This window comes from Pseudophryne corroboree, chromosome 8 (assembly GCF_028390025.1).
Source record: "Pseudophryne corroboree isolate aPseCor3 chromosome 8, aPseCor3.hap2, whole genome shotgun sequence".
In the NCBI taxonomy this organism is placed as follows: domain Eukaryota; kingdom Metazoa; phylum Chordata; class Amphibia; order Anura; family Myobatrachidae; genus Pseudophryne; species Pseudophryne corroboree.
This window is the reverse complement of record NC_086451.1, coordinates 403,812,824-403,832,171: the sequence shown is the minus strand read 5'-3', so window position 1 is coordinate 403,832,171 and position 19,348 is coordinate 403,812,824. Positions and strand designations below refer to the sequence as shown.

At 45.2% G+C, this 19,348-nt stretch overlaps 1 pseudogene; it reads right to left on the bottom strand.

Annotated features, from left to right (window-relative positions):
• The window catches only part of LOC134949313 (cytochrome P450 2A4-like), a 202,270-nt pseudogene that overhangs the window by 91,342 nt on the left and 91,580 nt on the right, over positions 1-19,348 (bottom strand).

Below are 19,348 nucleotides of genomic sequence, written 5' to 3'. Positions count from 1 at the left end.
AGATTCCAGCTTCCTGAAAGTGCCGGTGTTGTTCCAGCGGATCCCTATTTACCAGCAGTATCCACTAACCACCGGTAACCATTCTTCAACTCCTCTGTTTCTACGCTCACTAGCATCTTACAGTATCCACTCCGTGTTTCATCACCTGGCTGGTTCCATCCAGCATCCACTCCGTGACTTTATCACCTGGCTGATTCCATTCAGCATCCACTTCTTGTCTTACCACCTGGTTGGTTCCATCCAGTAAATACAACAGCTTATTCAAGTTACCAGCTTCATCTATTTCATCTACTGGCATGTTTCTCGGCTATCTCCACTACTACAGCCAGGCCTGGTAAGGCTATTCCATCAAAGGACTTTAACAGCTGTTATTTAACCTACCAGTGCTCTGTGATACCTTCTATGGTTCAAGTGTTCCAGGAACTATATTATTTGCCATTGCCATTATTAACCTTGAATGCTGTCTGTTATTACACGGAGTCTGTTAATAAACTTTTATTTTGATTTTTAACTTGGTTGTCATGGTCACACCTTCGGGTAATCTTTCCACACTTACATGTCCAGGGGTCTGATTTAACCTCCCCGGTTTAAGTTCCTTTCAGCCCCTACAACTGAAGCTTCCTTCTGTCAGGCAAAACCCTAGGTTGTGACAACCTGCTGGTGAGAAAATTGTCAAGTCAAGCGGAACGTGACCCGTCAACAGCTCCTCCTTCACATTCTCCCGCAACTGGGGCTGCGAGGAAAAGGCTAAGAATTACGAGTCCACCCGCTGGCAGTGATGCAGGGCAGTCTGGAGCGAGTGCTGACATCTGGTCCGGACTGAAGGACCTGCCAACGATTACTGACATGTCGTCTACTGTCACTGCATATGATTCTGTCACCATTGAAAGAATGGTGGAGGATTATATAAGTGACTGCATCCAAGTAGGCACGTCAGACAGTCCGTACGTATACTGGCAGGAAAAAGAGGCAATTTGTAGGCCCTTGCACAAACTGGCTTTATTTGATCTAAGTTGCCCCCCCTCCAGTGTGTACTCCGAAAGAGTGTTTAGTGCAGCCGCTCACCTTGTCAGCAATCGGCGTACGAGTTTACTTCCAGAAAATGTGGAGAAGATGATGTTCATCAAAATGAATTCTAATCAATTCCTTCATGGAGACATTCACCAGCAATTGCCTCCAGAAAGTACACAGGGACCTGAGATGGTGGATTCCAGTGGGGATGAATTAAGAATCTGTGAGGAGGGGGATGTACACAGTGAAAGGGGTGAGGAATCGGACAATGAGGAGGAGGTGGACATCTTCCCTTTGTAGAGCCAGTTGGTGCAAGGAGAGATTGATTGCTTCTTTTTTGGTGGGGCCCAAACCAACCAGTCATTTCAGTCACAGTCGTGTGGCAGACCCTGACGCTGAAATGATGGGTTTGTTAAAGTTTGCATGTCCTGTTTATAAGACATAAGGATGGGTGGGAGGACCCAAGTACAATTCCAACTTGCACCTCTTTTTTCTTTCATTTATCTTTGCACCGTGTGCTGTTTGGGGACTATTTTTTTAAGTGCCATCCTGTCTGACTCTGCAGTGCCACTCCTAGATGGGCCACGTGTTTGTGTCGCCCACTTGGGTCGCTCGGCTTAGCCATCCAGCGACCTTGGTGCACCTCTTTTTTTCTTTACATCATGTGCTGTTTGGGGACTATTTTTTGAAGTGCCATCCTGTCTGACACTGCAGTGCCACTCCTAAATGGGCCAGGTGTTTGTGTCGGCCACTTGGGTCGCTTAGCTTAGCCATCCAGCGATCTTGGTGCACCTCTTTTTTTCTTTGCATCATGTGCTGTTTGGGGACTATTTTTTAAATCTGCCATCCTGTCTGACACTGCAGTGCCACTCCTAGATGGGCCAGGTGTTTGTGTCAGCCCCTTGGGTCGCTTAGCTTAGTCAACCAGTGACCTCGGTGCAAATTTTAGTACTAAAAATAATATTGTGAGGTGTTCAGAATAGACTGTAAATGAGTGGAAATTATGGTTATTGAGGTTAATAATACTATGGGATCAAAATGACTCCCAAATTCTATGATTTAAACTGCTTTTGAGGGGTTTTTGTAAAAAAACACCCGAATCCAAAACAACCCCGAATCCGACAAAAAAATGGAGGTTTTGCCGAAACGCGTCCGAATCCAAAACACGGCCGCAGAACCGTAACAAGGGCACGCTGTCTGCCGTAATGTGTAACAAGGGCATGCTGTCTGCCGTTATGTGTAAAAAGGGGGATGCTGCCTGCCGTAATGTGTAAAAAGGCGGATGCTGTCTGCCGTTATGTGTAAAAAGGGGTACACTGTCTGCCGTAATGTGTAAAATGGCACGCTGTCTGCCGTTATGTGTAACAAGGGCACGCTGTCTGCCGTTATGTGTAAAAAGGGGGATGCTGTCTGCTGTAATGTGTAAAAAGGCACGCTGTCTGCCATTATGTGTAACAAGGGCACGCTGTCTGCCGTAATGTGTAAAAAGGGGATGCTGTCTTCCGTAATGTATAAAAAGGGGGACGCTGTCTGCCCTAATGTGTAAAAAGGGGAATCTGTCCACCGTAAGGTGTAAAAGGGTCTCTACCTGGTGTAGCGGTGCTACTGTGCTGCGTAATTTGAATAATGGAGACTACTGTGCACCGTTTTATGAATTGGTATTATTTTGTGGCCACACCCCTTCCCCATGAAGCCATGCCCTTATGTATTTTTGTGCGCGCTGCCCCTGTTTTGCATACAGGGGTGGGGCTCCGATGCTGTTTCTTGCACACGGTGCTAAAATGTCTAGTCACGGCAATGTTGCTAGGTATCCATTTCTCTGGCCCTGAGTAGGTCCCACTCACCAGATCCTCTCCAGGGGTGAGGGGGTGGACTTGGATGGGTTGGGGGGGGGGGGGGGCAAAGCATTTTGTCGCACCTGGGCCCACCGCTCGCTAGTTCCGCCACTGCAAGGAGGTACTGTACAGTGATGGCTAGACATAAGGGTTAGAGAGAAAAATACGTTTTATATCCTCCAAACCAGCACTGTTGCTCACTTGAGATAATCTTATGGGTAGTTTTTATATGGTATCAGGCAAAAGAGGCACAAAGTAGCATGACAGTTTGAGTGGGACTACAGAGACATGTTCCTGGGAGAAATAGCTGGGAGGTGCTAGCAGTGTGGAATGTCACCTTCTACAAATTGGAGTATGTTACACATTCTTCCGTCAGAAGTACTTAATATATGTTCAGACTCAGAGTACTCTTTTTTTTCCTTTTATCGTACTGGAACAAGCAGCAATGTTACCTTGTATCTCAGGATACTTCTGCAGAATCAGGAAGGCATATGTTAATGTTAAACTTATAGTTTCTGTCCCAGCAAACAACACGTCAAATACTGTCCCACATAAGTTCTCCTCATGAAATTCTGTGTTTGGATTCTTTATATCCTGGAAGAGGTTTTAATGATTTTGTCAGTAGTACAACAATACATAGATGTGTCTTTGCATACATACAAAGATACAAGTCGATCAAGCTATGGATTTTACAGTAACATCATATGGGTTTGAAAGCTGGACAGTCAAGAAGCAAGATAGGAAGATTGTTAATGCTTTTGATTTCTAGTGTTAGAGACGAATATTACATATACCCTGGACTGCCTGAAGAACAAATCAATTAGAATTAGATGAGATAGAACCTTAGCTCTCCCTAGAAGCACAAGATTGCATCTTTCCTACTTTGGACACATCATGCGAAGAAAAGTATTCCTAGAGAAAGACATTATGCTTGGAAAAGTTAAAGGCAAATGAACAAGGGGAAGGAACAGCAGCAAGATTGCTTGAGGCAATCACACCAACTATGGATACCACACTATCAACACTGAGCAGCTTGACAGAAGATCAAAATTTGCTGAGGACAGCTATCCATAGGGTTACCATAAGTCATCAGCAACTTGACGACACTTAACAACAACAATACATAAAGCTCATCCACTCTTTTTAGTGGTGTGTTTTTGTACTTGTACCAATTTGTGTCCCAAGATTTTTCTCTCACTTACCTCTTCCATCCTCATGAGGAAACAGTCTATGAGGTCTCGTGGGCAGTTCACATCCAGTGTGTTTCGGTGAGACCTCACCATGTCCATCACAAAGTCTTTAATTTTTTGGAAATGTGAAAACATTTTTTGGTGAGGGCCAGGGACATAGGTCATCAAAGTTGGAAATAAACCAAGAAGCTGAAATAAAATATGGTATAGTAAAACAGTATTCTATACTAGAGTATTCTATATTAGAGTATTCATCATTCAGAAAGTAGATCCATTTACGAAAGAGTTAAATATATTTTAAAGCTTGAAATAATTGTTCACCCGAACATATGGGTCTTGCAAAAAAAAAAAAAAAAAAGATAGCCAGTTTTGCTCCCTTAGGCTACCATACTGTATGTCATATAATGAGTTTACTTAAAGCATTCATAAAAATTTTGTTAGCATTGCTACATCTGTAGGTTTACAGTAGAGATGAGCGGGTTCGGTTCCTCTGAATCCGAACCCGCCCGAACTTCAGTTTTTTTTCCACGGATCCGAGCGACTCGGATCTTCCCGCCTTGCTCGGTTAACCCGAGCGCGCCCGAACGTCATCATCGCGCTGTCGGATTCTCGCGAGGCTCGGATTCTATCGCGAGACTCGGATTCTATATAAGGAGCCGCGCGTCGCCGCCATTTTCACACGTGCATTGAGATTCATAGGGAGAGGACGTGGCTGGCGTCCTCTCCGTATAGAGAAGAGAGTGAGACAGTAGAGAGAGACACAGTAGTAGTAATTTTGGGGAGCTTTATTAGGAGGAGTACTACTACTACTACTTGCTGAAGTGATATAGATTAGATAGTGTGACTGTATTAATTATCTGACTTGTGGGGGAGACACTGACAGTGGGGAGCAGTTAGAGTCTGAGAGCAGGACTCAGGAGTACATATAACGTACAGTGCACACTTTTGCTGCCAGAGTGCCACACTGCCATTGTGACCACACTGACCACCAGTATAATATATTTTGTGATTGTCTGCTTAGGAGTACTACTTGCAAGTTGCTGATAGTGTGACCAGTGACCTGACCACCAGTTTAATAATCAATCACCACCAGTTTAATATATATATATATATATATATATATATAATTGTAAATAATATATAAATATAATATTGTATACCACCTACCCGTGGTTTTTTTTTTTCATTCTTCTTTATACATACTACTATAGTAGCTTACTGTAGCAGTCTGCGGTGCTGCTGAGCTGACAGTGTCCAGCAGGTCCGTCATCAGTCATTACATAATAAATATATATACCTGTCCGGCTGCAGTACTAGTGATATTATATATACATATATATTGATTTCATCTCATTATCATCCAGTCTATATTAGCAGCAGACACAGTACGTTAGTCCACGGCTGTAGCTACCTCTGTGTCGGCACTCGGCAGTCCATCCATAATTGTATACCACCTACCCGTGGTTTTTTTTTTTCTTTCTTCTTTATACATACTACTATAGTAGCTTACTGTAGCAGTCTGCGGTGCTGCTGAGCTGACAGTGTCCAGCAGGTCCGTCATCAGTCATTACATCATAAATATACATACCTGTCCGGCTGCAGTACTAGTGATATTATATTGATTTCATCTCATTATCATCCAGTCTATATTAGCAGCAGACACAGTACGGTAGTCCACGGCTGTAGCTACCTCTGTGTCGGCACTCGGCAGTCCATCCATAATTGTATACCACCTACCCGTGTTTTTTTTTTTTCTTTCTTCTTTGTACATACTACTATAGTAGCTTACTGTAGCAGTCTGCGGTGCTGCTGAGCTGACAGTGTCCAGCAGGTCCGTCATCAGTCATTACATAATAAATATACATACCTGTCCGGCTGCAGTACTAGTGATATTATATTGATTTCATCTCATTATCATCCAGTCTATATTAGCAGCAGACACAGTACGGTAGTCCACGGCTGTAGCTACCTCTGTGTCGGCACTCGGCAGTCCATCCATAATTGTATACCACCTACCCGTGGTTTTTTTTTTTCTTTCTTCTTTGTACATACTACTATAGTAGCTTACTGTAGCAGTCTGCGGTGCTGCTGAGCTGACAGTGTCCAGCAGGTCCGTCATCAGTCATTACATCATAAATATACATACCTGTCCGGCTGCAGTACTAGTGATATTATATTGATTTCATCTCATTATCATCCAGTCTATATTAGCAGCAGACACAGTACGGTAGTCCACGGCTGTAGCTACCTCTGTGTCGGCACTCGGCAGTCCATCCATAATTGTATACCACCTACCCGTGGTTTTTTTTTTCTTTCTTCTTTGTACATACTACTATAGTAGCTTACTGTAGCAGTCTGCGGTGCTGCTGAGCTGACAGTGTCCAGCAGGTCCGTCATCAGTCATTACATAATAAATATACATACCTGTCCGGCTGCAGTACTAGTGATATTATATTGATTTCATCTCATTATCATCCAGTCTATATTAGCAGCAGACACAGTACGGTAGTCCACGGCTGTAGCTACCTCTGTGTCGGCACTCGGCAGTCCATCCATAATTGTATACCACCTACCCGTGGTTTTTTTTTTCTTTCTTCTTTGTACATACTACTATAGTAGCTTACTGTAGCAGTCTGCGGTGCTGCTGAGCTGACAGTGTCCAGCAGGTCCGTCATCAGTCATTACATAATAAATATACATACCTGTCCGGCTGCAGTACTAGTGATATTATATTGATTTCATCTCATTATCATCCAGTCTATATTAGCAGCAGACACAGTACGGTAGTCCACGGCTGTAGCTACCTCTGTGTCGGCACTCGGCAGTCCATCCATAATGGTATACCACCTACCCGTGGTTTTTTTTTTCTTTCTTCTTTGTACATACTACTATAGTAGCTTACTGTAGCAGTCTGCGGTGCTGCTGAGCTGACAGTGTCCAGCAGGTCCGTCATCAGTCATTACATAATAAATATACATACCTGTCCGGCTGCAGTACTAGTGATTTTATATTGATTTCATCTCATTATCATCCAGTCTATATTAGCAGCAGACACAGTACGGTAGTCCACGGCTGTAGCTACCTCTGTGTCGGCACTCGGCAGTCCATCCATAATTGTATACCACCTACCCGTGTTTTTTTCTTTTCTTTCTTCTTTGTACATACTACTATAGTAGCTTACTGTAGCAGTCTGCGGTGCTGCTGAGCTGACAGTGTCCAGCAGGTCCGTCATCAGTCATTACATAATAAATATACATACCTGTCCGGCTGCAGTACTAGTGATATTATATTGATTTCATCTCATTATCATCCAGTCTATATTAGCAGCAGACACAGTACGGTAGTCCACGGCTGTAGCTACCTCTGTGTCGGCACTCGGCAGTCCATCCATAAGTATACTAGTATCCATCCATCTCCATTGTTTACCTGAGGTGCCTTTTAGTTGTGCCTATTAAAATATGGAGAACAAAAATGTTGAGGTTCCAAAATTAGGGAAAGATCAAGATCCACTTCCACCTCGTGCTGAAGCTGCTGCCACTAGTCATGGCCGAACCGATGAAATGCCAGCAACGTCGTCTGCCAAGGCCGATGCCCAATGTCATAGTACAGAGCATGTAAAATCCAAAACACCAAATATCAGTAAAAAAAGGACTCCAAAACCTAAAATAAAATTGTCGGAGGAGAAGCGTAAACTTGCCAATATGCCATTTACCACACGGAGTGGCAAGGAACGGCTGAGGCCCTGGCCTATGTTCATGGCTAGTGGTTCAGCTTCACATGAGGATGGAAGCACTCAGCCTCTCGCTAGAAAAATGAAAAGACTCAAGCTGGCAAAAGCAGTAGCACCGCAAAGAACTGTGCGTTCTTCGAAATCCCAAATCCACAAGGAGAGTCCGACTCCAATTGTGTCGGTTGCGATGCCTGACCTTCCCAACACTGGACGTGAAGAGCATGCGCCTTCCACCATTTGCACGCCCCCTGCAAGTGCTGGAAGGAGCACCCGCAGTCCAGTTCCTGATAGTCAGATTGAAGATGTCAGTGTTGAAGTACACCAGGATGAGGAGGATATGGGTGTTGCTGGCGCTGGGGAGGAAATTGACCAGGAGGATTCTGATGGTGAGGTGGTTTGTTTAAGTCAGGCACCCGGGGAGACACCTGTTGTCCGTGGGAGGAATATGGCCATTGACATGCCTGGTGAAAATACCAAAAAAATCAGCTCTTCGGTGTGGAAGTATTTCAACAGAAATGCGGACAACAGGTGTCAAGCCGTGTGTTGCCTTTGTCAAGCTGTAATAAGTAGGGGTAAGGACGTTAACCACCTCGGAACATCCTCCCTTATACGTCACCTGCAGCGCATTCATAATAAGTCAGTGACAAGTTCAAAAACTTTGGGTGACAGCGGAAGCAGTCCACTGAACAGTAAATCCCTTCCTCTTGTAACCAAGCTCACGCAAACCACCCCACACACTCCCTCAGTGTCAATTTCCTCCTTCCCCAGGAATGCCAATAGTCCTGCAGGCCATGTCACTGGCAATTCTGACGATTCCTCTCCTGCCTGGGATTCCTCCGATGCATCCTTGCGTGTAACGCCTACTGCTGCTGGCGCTGCTGTTGTTGCTGCTGGGAGTCGATGGTCATCCCAGAGGGGAAGTCGTAAGCCCACTTGTACTACTTCCAGTAAGCAATTGACTGTCCAACAGTCCTTTGCGAGGAAGATGAAATATCACAGCAGTCATCCTGCTGCAAAGCAGATAACTGAGGCCTTGACAACTATGTTGGTGTTAGACGTGCGTCCGGTATCCGCCGTTAGTTCACAGGGAACTAGACAATTTATTGAGGTAGTGTGCCCCCGTTACCAAATACCATCTAGGTTCCACTTCTCTAGGCAGGCGATACCGAGAATGTACACGGACGTCAGAAAAAGACTCACCAGTGTCCTAAAAAATGCAGTTGTGCCCAATGTCCACTTAACCACGGACATGTGGACAAGTGGAGCAGGGCAGGGTCAGGACTATATGACTGTGACAGCCCACTGGGTAGATGTATGGACTCCCGCCGCAAGAACAGCAGCGGCGGCACCAGTAGCAGCATCTCGCAAACGCCAACTCTTTCCTAGGCAGGCTACGCTTTGTATCACCGCTTTCCAGAATACGCACACAGCTGAAAACCTCTTACGGCAACTGAGGAAGATCATCGCGGAATGGCTTACCCCAATTGGACTCTCCTGTGGATTTGTGGCATCGGACAACGCCAGCAATATTGTGTGTGCATTAAATATGGGCAAATTCCAGCACGTCCCATGTTTTGCACATACCTTGAATTTGGTGGTGCAGAATTTTTTAAAAAACGACAGGGGCGTGCAAGAGATGCTGTCGGTGGCCAGAAGAATTGCGGGACACTTTCGGCGTACAGGCACCACGTACAGAAGACTGGAGCACCACCAAAAACAACTGAACCTGCCCTGCCATCATCTGAAGCAAGAAGTGGTAACGAGGTGGAATTCAACCCTCTATATGCTTCAGAGGTTGGAGGAGCAGCAAAAGGCCATTCAAGCCTATACAATTGAGCACGATATAGGAGGTGGAATGCACCTGTCTCAAGCGCAGTGGAGAATGATTTCAACATTGTGCAAGGTTCTGATGCCCTTTGAACTTGCCACACGTGAAGTCAGTTCAGACACTGCCAGCCTGAGTCAGGTCATTCCCCTCATCAGGCTTTTGCAGAAGAAGCTGGAGACATTGAAGGAGGAGCTAACACGGAGCGATTCCGCTAGACATGTGGGACTTGTGGATGGAGCCCTTAATTCGCTTAACAAGGATTCACGGGTGGTCAATCTGTTGAAATCAGAGCACTACATTTTGGCCACCGTGCTCGATCCTAGATTTAAAGCCTACCTTGGATCTCTCTTTCCGGCAGACACAAGTCTGCTGGGGTTCAAAGACCTGCTGGTGAGAAAATTGTCAAGTCAAGCGGAACACGACCTGTCAACATCTCCTCCTTCACATTCTCCCGCAACTGGGGGTGCGAGGAAAAGGCTCAGAATTCCGAGCCCACCCGCTGGCGGTGATGCAGGGCAGTCTGGAGCGACTGCTGATGCTGACATCTGGTCCGGACTGAAGGACCTGACAACGATTACGGACATGTCGTCTACTGTCACTGCATATGATTCTCTCACCATTGAAAGAATGGTGGAGGATTATATGAGTGACCGCATCCAAGTAGGCACGTCACACAGTCCGTACTTATACTGGCAGGAAAAAGAGGCAATTTGGAGGCCCTTGCACAAACTGGCTTTAATCTACCTAAGGTGCCCTCCCACAAGTGTGTACTCCGAAAGAGTGTTTAGTGCCGCCGCTCACCTTGTCAGCAATCGGCGTACGAGGTTACATCCAGAAAATGTGGAGAAGATGATGTTCATTAAAATGAATTATAATCAATTCCTCCGTGGAGACATTGACCAGCAGCAATTGCCTCCACAAAGTACACAGGGAGCTAAGATGGTGGATTCCAGTGGGGACGAATTGATAATCTGTGAGGAGGGGGATGTACACGGTGATATATCGGAGGATGATGATGAGGTGGAGATCGTGCCTCTGTAGAGCCAGTTTGTGCAAGGAGCGATTAATTGCTTCTTTTTTGGTGGGGGTCCAAACCAACCCGTCATTTCAGTCACAGTCGTGTGGCAGACCCTGTCACTGAAATGATGGGTTGGTTAAAGTGTGCATGTCCTGTTTATACAACATAAGGGTGGGTGGGAGGGCCCAAGGACAATTCCATCTTGCACCTCTTTTTTCTTTAATTTTTCTTAATTTAATTAATTAATTAATTAATTTTTCTTAATTTAATTTTTTGCGTCATGTGCTGTTTGGGGAGGGTTTTTTGGACGGGCCATCCTGCGTGACACTGCAGTGCCACTCCTAGATGGGCCCGGTGTTTGTGTCGGCCACTAGGGTCGCTTATCTTACTCACACAGCTACCTCATTGCGCCTCTTTTTTTCTTTGCGTCATGTGCTGTTTGGGGAGGGTTTTTTGGAAGGGACATCCTGCGTGACACTGCAGTGCCACTCCTAGATGGGCCAGGTGTTTGTGTCGGCCACTAGGGTCGCTTATCTTACTCACACAGCTACCTCATTGCGCCTCTTTTTTTCTTTGCGTCATGTGCTGTTTGGGGAGGGTTTTTTGGAAGGGCCATCCTGCGTGCCACTGCAGTGCCACTCCTAGATGGGCCCGGTGTTTGTGTCGGCCACTAGGGTCGCTTATCTTACTCACACAGCTACCTCATTGCGCCTCTTTTTTCTTTGCGTCATGTGCTGTTTGGGGAGGGTTTTTTGGAAGGGACATCGTGCGTGACACTGCAGTGCCACTCCTAGATGGGCCAAGTGTTTGTGTCGGCCACTAGGGTCGCTTAGCTTACTCACACAGCTACCTCATTGCGCCTCTTTTTTTCTTTGCGTCATGTGCTGTTTGGGGAGGGTTTTTTGGAAGGGACATCCTGCGTGACACTGCAGTGCCACTCCTAGATGGGCCCAGGGTTTGTGTCGGCCACTAGGGTCGCTTATCTTACTCACACAGCTACCTCATTGCGCCTCTTTATTTCTTTGCGTCATGTGCTGTTTGGGGAGGGTTTTTTGGAAGGGACATCCTGCGTGACACTGCAGTGCCACTCCTAGATGGGCCCGGTGTTTGTGTCGGCCACTAGGGTCGCTTATCTTACTCACACAGCTACCTCAATGCGCCTCTTTTTTTCTTTGCGTCATGTGCTGTTTGGGGAGGGTTTTTTGGAAGGGACATCCTGCGTGACACTGCAGTGCCACTCCTAGATGGGCCAGGTGTTTGTGTCGGCCACTAGGGTCGCTTAGCTTACTCACACAGCTACCTCATTGCGCCTCTTTTTTTCTTTGCGTCATGTGCTGTTTGGGGAGGGTTTTTTGGAAGGGCCATCCTGCGTGCCACTGCAGTGCCACTCCTAGATGGGCCCGGTGTTTGTGTCGGCCACTAGGGTCGCTTATCTTACTCACACAGCTACCTCATTGCGCCTCTTTTTTCTTTGCGTCATGTGCTGTTTGGGGAGGGTTTTTTGGAAGGGACATCGTGCGTGACACTGCAGTGCCACTCCTAGATGGGCCAAGTGTTTGTGTCGGCCACTAGGGTCGCTTAGCTTACTCACACAGCTACCTCATTGCGCCTCTTTTTTTCTTTGCGTCATGTGCTGTTTGGGGAGGGTTTTTTGGAAGGGACATCCTGCGTGACACTGCAGTGCCACTCCTAGATGGGCCCAGGGTTTGTGTCGGCCACTAGGGTCGCTTATCTTACTCACACAGCTACCTCATTGCGCCTCTTTATTTCTTTGCGTCATGTGCTGTTTGGGGAGGGTTTTTTGGAAGGGACATCCTGCGTGATACTGCAGTGCCACTCCTAGATGGGCCAGGTGTTTGTGTCGGCCACTAGGGTCGCTTAGCTTACTCACACAGCTACCTCATTGCGCCTCTTTTTTTCTTTGCGTCATGTGCTGTTTGGGGAGGGTTTTTTGGAAGGTCCATCCTGCGTGCCACTGCAGTGCCACTCCTAGATGGGCCCGGTGTTTGTGTCGGCCACTAGGGTCGCTTATCTTACTCACACAGCTACCTCATTGCGCCTCTTTTTTCTTTGCGTCATGTGCTGTTTGGGGAGGGTTTTTTGGAAGGGACATCATGCGTGACACTGCAGTGCCACTCCTAGATGGGCCAAGTGTTTGTGTCGGCCACTAGGGTCGCTTAGCTTACTCACACAGCTACCTCATTGCGCCTCTTTTTTTCTTTGCGTCATGTGCTGTTTGGGGAGGGTTTTTTGGAAGGGACATCCTGCGTGACACTGCAGTGCCACTCCTAGATGGGCCCAGGGTTTGTGTCGGCCACTAGGGTCGCTTATCTTACTCACACAGCTACCTCATTGCGCCTCTTTATTTCTTTGCGTCATGTGCTGTTTGGGGAGGGTTTTTTGGAAGGGACATCCTGCGTGACACTGCAGTGCCACTCCTAGATGGGCCAGGTGTTTGTGTCGGCCACTAGGGTCGCTTAGCTTAGTCATCCAGCGACCTCGGTGCAAATTTTAGGACTAAAAATAATATTGTGAGGTGTGAGGTATTCAGAATAGACTGAAAATGAGTGTAAATTATGGTTTTTGAGGTTAATAATACTTTGGGATCAAAATGACCCCCAAATTCTATGATTTAAGCTGTTTTTTAGTGTTTTTTGAAAAAAACACCCGAATCCAAAACACACCCGAATCCGACAAAAAAAATTCGGTGAGGTTTTGCCAAAACGCGGTCGAACCCAAAACACGGCCGTGGAACCGAACCCAAAACCAAAACACAAAACCCGAAAAATTTCAAGTGCACATCTCTAGTTTACAGTCAGGACTAAGTCGCACCTACCGCATGGATGTCTAAGGCAAGCACGTGCCCCATTCACAATGAATAGGTCTGCTAAATACGCAGCTCAGCGTGGCTAGCTGCGAGTGTGCCTAACTGCGCCGTGAGTACCCATTCGCCACAAGTGTAGCCATGATCAGCGTGGTTACGTCTGTATCTCAGCACTTAAGTTTTTTTCTCTTATCACATTTCTTAAATAAAATTTGGTGACAAATCAGAACAATTTCGATTAAAACGGAAATGGCATCATGCATTTTTATATAATTTCCCATACTCTCTTTGCTAGCACAATGATGGTGTTACATTTGTGTACATTTCATCAGTATATCAGTGCAGAAGGCTTAGTGAAACATTATGGAGCTATATACAGCAGGTGCATTTAGATCTCTCTAGTCTTAAGTTTCACTATACTGTATTTCATTTTCTTTATCAACAGAAAAATATGGCTGCAATAAGAGCAGATAAACCATTCAACTTGATATTAGCGGTGCACAAAGTAAACTATTTTTACATTTTTATTTCACCTTCACAGTTCAAGTCAATATTCAGGAGAAAAATATTAACATGCAGAATTTTAAAACATCGATAAATAACAGGAATTTACCTCCCAGACTACAGGGAGCAGTAACATATAAGCTAACATATTGAAACAAGATTTACATTGTATTTAACCAAAGTCACTATTAAAGTTCCACCTACTTTCTCGCGAACTTTCTCAAAAGCTGAATGGCAATCACTGAACTCCTGAAAATACTATCACTGGCACTTTTATTTCCTTAATAACATTGATATAATTAGTAATTTTTTCTTAGTTTACGAAATTATTAGTTAAGGTGACACATAAAACTATTTATTAGAGATGTGCACTTGAAATTTTTCGGGTTTTGTGTTTTGGTTTTGGGTTCGGTTCCGCGGCCGTGTTTTGGGTTCGACCGCGTTTTGGCAAAACCTCACCGAATTTTTTTTTGTCGCATTCGGGTGTGTTTTGGATTCGGGTGTTTTTTTCAAAAAACACTAAAAAACAGCTTAAATCATAGAATTTGGGGGTCATTTTGATCCCAAAGTATTATTAACCTCAAAAACCATAATTTCCACTAATTTTCAGTCTATTCTGAATACCTCACACCTCACAATATTATTTTTAGTCCTAAAATTTGCACCGAGGTCGCTGGATGACTAAGCTAAGCGACCCTAGTGGCCGACACAAACACCGGGCCCATCTAGGAGTGGCACTGCAGTGTCACGCAGGATGGCCCTTCCAAAAAACACTCCCCAAACAGCACATGACGCAAAGAAAAAAAGAGGCGCAATGAGGTAGCTGTGTGAGTAAGATAAGCGACCCTAGTGGCCGACACAAACACCTGGCCCATCTAGGAGTGGCACTGCAGTGTCACGCAGGATGGCCCTTCCAAAAAACACTCCCCAAACAGCACATGACGCAAAGAAAAAAAGAGGCGCAATGAGGTAGCTGTGTGAGTAAGATAAGCGACCCTAGTGGCCGACACAAACACCGGGCCCATCTAGGAGTGGCACTGCAGTGTCACGCAGGATGGCCCTTCCAAAAAACACTCCCCAAACAGCACATGACGCAAAGAAAAAAAGAGGCGCAATGAGGTAGCTGTGTGAGTAAGATAAGCGACCCTAGTGGCCGACACAAACACCGGGCCCATCTAGGAGTGGCACAGCAGTGTCACGCAGGATGGCCCTTCCAAAAAATACTCCCCAAACAGCACATGACGCAAAGAAAAATTAAAGAAAAAAGAGGTGCAAGATGGAATTGTCCTTGGGCCCTCCCACCCACCCTTATGTTGTTACACGCAAGGATGCATCGGAGGAATCCCAGGCAGGAGAGGAATCATCAGAATTGCCAGTGACATGGCCTGCAGGACTATTGGCATTCCTGGGGAAGGAGGAAATTGACACTGAGGGAGTTGGTGGGGTGGTTTGCGTGAGCTTGGTTACAAGAGGAAGGGATTTACTGGTCAGTGGACTGCTTCCGCTGTCGCCCAAAGTTTTTGAACTTGTCACTGACTTATTATGAGTGCGCTGCAGGTGACGTATAAGGGAGGATGTTCCGAGGTGGTTAACGTCCTTACCCCTACTTATTACAGCTTGACAAAGGCAACACACGGCTTGACAAATGTTGTCCGCATTTCTGTTGAAATACTTCCACACCGAAGAGTTGATTTTTTTGGTATTTTCACCAGGCATGTCAATGGCCATATTCCTCCCACGGACAACAGGTGTCTCCCCGGGTGCCTGACTTAAACAAACCACCTCACCATCAGAATCCTCCTTGTCAATTTCCTCCCCAGCGCCAGCAACACCCATATCCTCCTCATCCTGGTGTACTTCAACACTGACATCTTCAATCTGACTATCAGGAACTGGACTGCGGGTGCTCCTTACAGCACTTGCAGGGGGCGTGCAAATGGTGGAAGGCGCATGCTCTTCACGTCCAGTGTTGGGAAGGTCAGGCATCGCAACCGACACAATTGGACTCTCCTTGTGGATTTGGGATTTCGAAGAACGCACAGTTCTTTGCGGTGCTTTTGCCAGCTTGAGTCTTTTCATTTTTCTAGCGAGAGGCTGAGTGCTTCCATCCTCATGTGAAGCTGAACCACTAGCCATGAACATAGGCCAGGGCCTCAGCCGTTCCTTGCCACTCCGTGTGGTAAATGGCATATTGGCAAGTTTACGCTTCTCCTCCGACAATTTTATTTTAGATTTTGGAGTCCTTTTTTTACTGATATTTGGTGTTTTGGATTTTACATGCTCTGTACTATGACATTGGGCATCGGCCTTGGCAGACGACGTTGCTGGCATTTCATCATCTCGGCCATGACTAGTGGCAGCAGCTTCAGCACGAGGTGGAAGTGGATCTTGATCTTTCCCTAATTTTGGAACCTCAACATTTTTGTTCTCCATATTTTAATAGGCACAATAAAAAAAGACACCTCAGGTAAACAATGGAGATGGATGGATACTAGTATACTTATGGATGGACGAACGACTGCCGACACAGAGGTAGCTACAGCCGTGGACTACCGTACTGTGTCTGCTGCTAATATAGACTGGATGATAATGAGATGAAATCAATATATATATATATATATAATATCACACTAGTACTGCAGCCGGACAGGTAGATATATTTATTATGTAATGACTGATGACGGACCTGCTGGACACTGTCAGCTCAGCAGCACCGCAGACTGCTACAGTAAGCTACTATAGTAGTATGCATAAAGAAGAAAGAAAAAAAAAACCACGGGTAGGTGGTATACAATTATGGATGGACGAGCGACTGCCGACACAGAGGTAGCTACAGCCGTGGACTACCGTACTGTGTCTGCTGCTAATATAGACTGGATGATAATGAGATGAAATCAATATATATATATATAATATCACACTAGTACTGCAGCCGGACAGGTAGATATATTTATTATGTAATGACTGATGACGGACCTGCTGGACACTGTCAGCTCAGCAGCACCGCAGACTGCTACAGTAAGCTACTATAGTAGTATGTATAAAGAAGAAAGAAAAAAAAAACCACGGGTAGGTGGTATACAATTATGGATGGACGAGCGACTGCCGACACAGAGGTAGCTACAGCCGTGGACTACCGTACTGTGTCTGCTGCTAATATAGACTGGATGATAATGAGATGAAATCAATATATATATATATATATATATAATATCACACTAGTACTGCAGCCGGACAGGTAGATATATTTATTTTGTAATGACTGATGACGGACCTGCTGGACACTGTCAGCTCAGCAGCACCGCAGACTGCTACAGTAAGCTACTATAGTAGTATGTATAAAGAAGAAAGAAAAAAAAAAACCACGGGTAGGTGGTATACAATTATGGATGGACGAGCGACTGCCGACACAGAGGTAGCTACAGCCGTGGACTACCGTACTGTGTCTGCTGCTAATATAGACTGGATGATAATGAGATGAAATCAATATATATATATATAATATCACACTAGTACTGCAGCCGGACAGGTAGATATATTTATTATGTAATGACTGATGACGGACCTGCTGGACACTGTCAGCTCAGCAGCACCGCAGACTGCTACAGTAAGCTACTATAGTAGTATGTATAAAGAAGAAAGAAAAAAAAAAAAACACGGGTAGGTGGTATACAATTATGGATGGACGAGCGACTGCCGACACAGAGGTAGCTACAGCCGTGGACTACCGTACTGTGTCTGCTGCTAATATAGACTGGATGATAATGAGATGAAATCAATATATATATATAATATCACACTAGTACTGCAGCCGGACAGTTAGATATATTTATTATGTAATGACTGATGATGGACCTGCTGGACACTGTCAGCTCAGCAGCACCGCAGACTGCTACAGTAAGCTACTATAGTAGTATGTATAAAGAAGAAAGAAAAAAAAAACCACGGGTAGGTGGTATACAATTATGGATGGACGAGCGACTGCCGACACAGAGGTAGCTACAGCCGTGGACTACCGTACTGTGTCTGCTGCTAATATAGACTGGATGATAATGAGATGAAATCAATATATATATATATAATATCACTAGTACTGCAGCCGGACAGGTATATATATTTATTAAGTAATGACTGATGACGGACCTGCTGGACACTGACAGCTCAGCAGCACCGCAGACTGCTACAGTAAGCTACTATAGTAGTATGTATAAAGAAGAAAGAAAAAAAAAAACACGGGTAGGTGGTATACAATATTATATATATATATATATATATATATATATATATATATATATATTAAACTGGTGGTGATTATTAAACTGGTGGTCAGGTCACTGGTCACACTATCAGCAACTTGCAAGTAGTACTCCTAAGCAGACAATCACAATATATATTATACTGGTGGTCAGTGTGGTCACAATGGCAGTGTGGCACTCTGGCAGCAAAAGTGTGCACTGTACGTTATATGTACTCCTGAGTCCTGCTCTCAGACTCTAACTGCTCCCCACTGTCAGTGTCTCCCCCACAAGTCAGATATACATTATACAGTCACACTATCTATCTATCACTTCAGCAAGTAGTAGTACTCCTCCTAATGCTCCCCAAAATTACTACTGTGTCTCTCTCTACTCTAGTCTCACTCTCTTCTCTATAAACGGAGAGGACGCCAGCCACGTCCTCTCCTTATGAATCTCAATGCACGTGTGAAAATGGCGGCGACGCGCGGCTCCTTATATAGAATCCGAGTCTCGCGATAGAATCCGAGCCTCGCGAGAATCCGACAGCGGGATGATGACGTTCGGGCGCGCTCGGGTTAACCGAGCAAGGCGGGAAGATCCGAGTCGCTCGGCCCCGTGTAAAAAAAAATGAAGTTCGGGCGGGTTCGGATTCCGAGGAACCGAACCCGCTCATCTCTACTATTTATATCTAAATTTACCTTCTATATACAGCACTTTCTCTAAATATATAGCACCCCGGCTTTTCATATTTTTATTGACATGTGTACAAATAAAGTTCAGTGAATAATCTGAAATGGTATGAAGAAAAGTGGTAAAATTCTAGAGGTTAAACAAAAAATTCTCAGAAAACCAAACCTACCAGAACTTCCGGTTTCCGAGGGAATCCAAGCACCAGGTCCTGTTTTCCCAACATGCTTGGTTTCCAAAATTATTCAAAATGTTATCTTCCGGCATCAGATCTTGTGTGTGTTTTTTATTCAACATAAGTCCCTCCCATTGTGATTCAGGTGCTATTTCATGATCAAAATCCAACAGCTACTGTAGGATGTAGGCAGGCAGGGCACTTCATCAAAGCAACTTTAGCTAGTTAGCTTAGCAACGGGTAAATTACTGCACAGTCTTACACTACTACACAAGCCTGTATATAAGGCGGAGCACAGTGTCTATCTA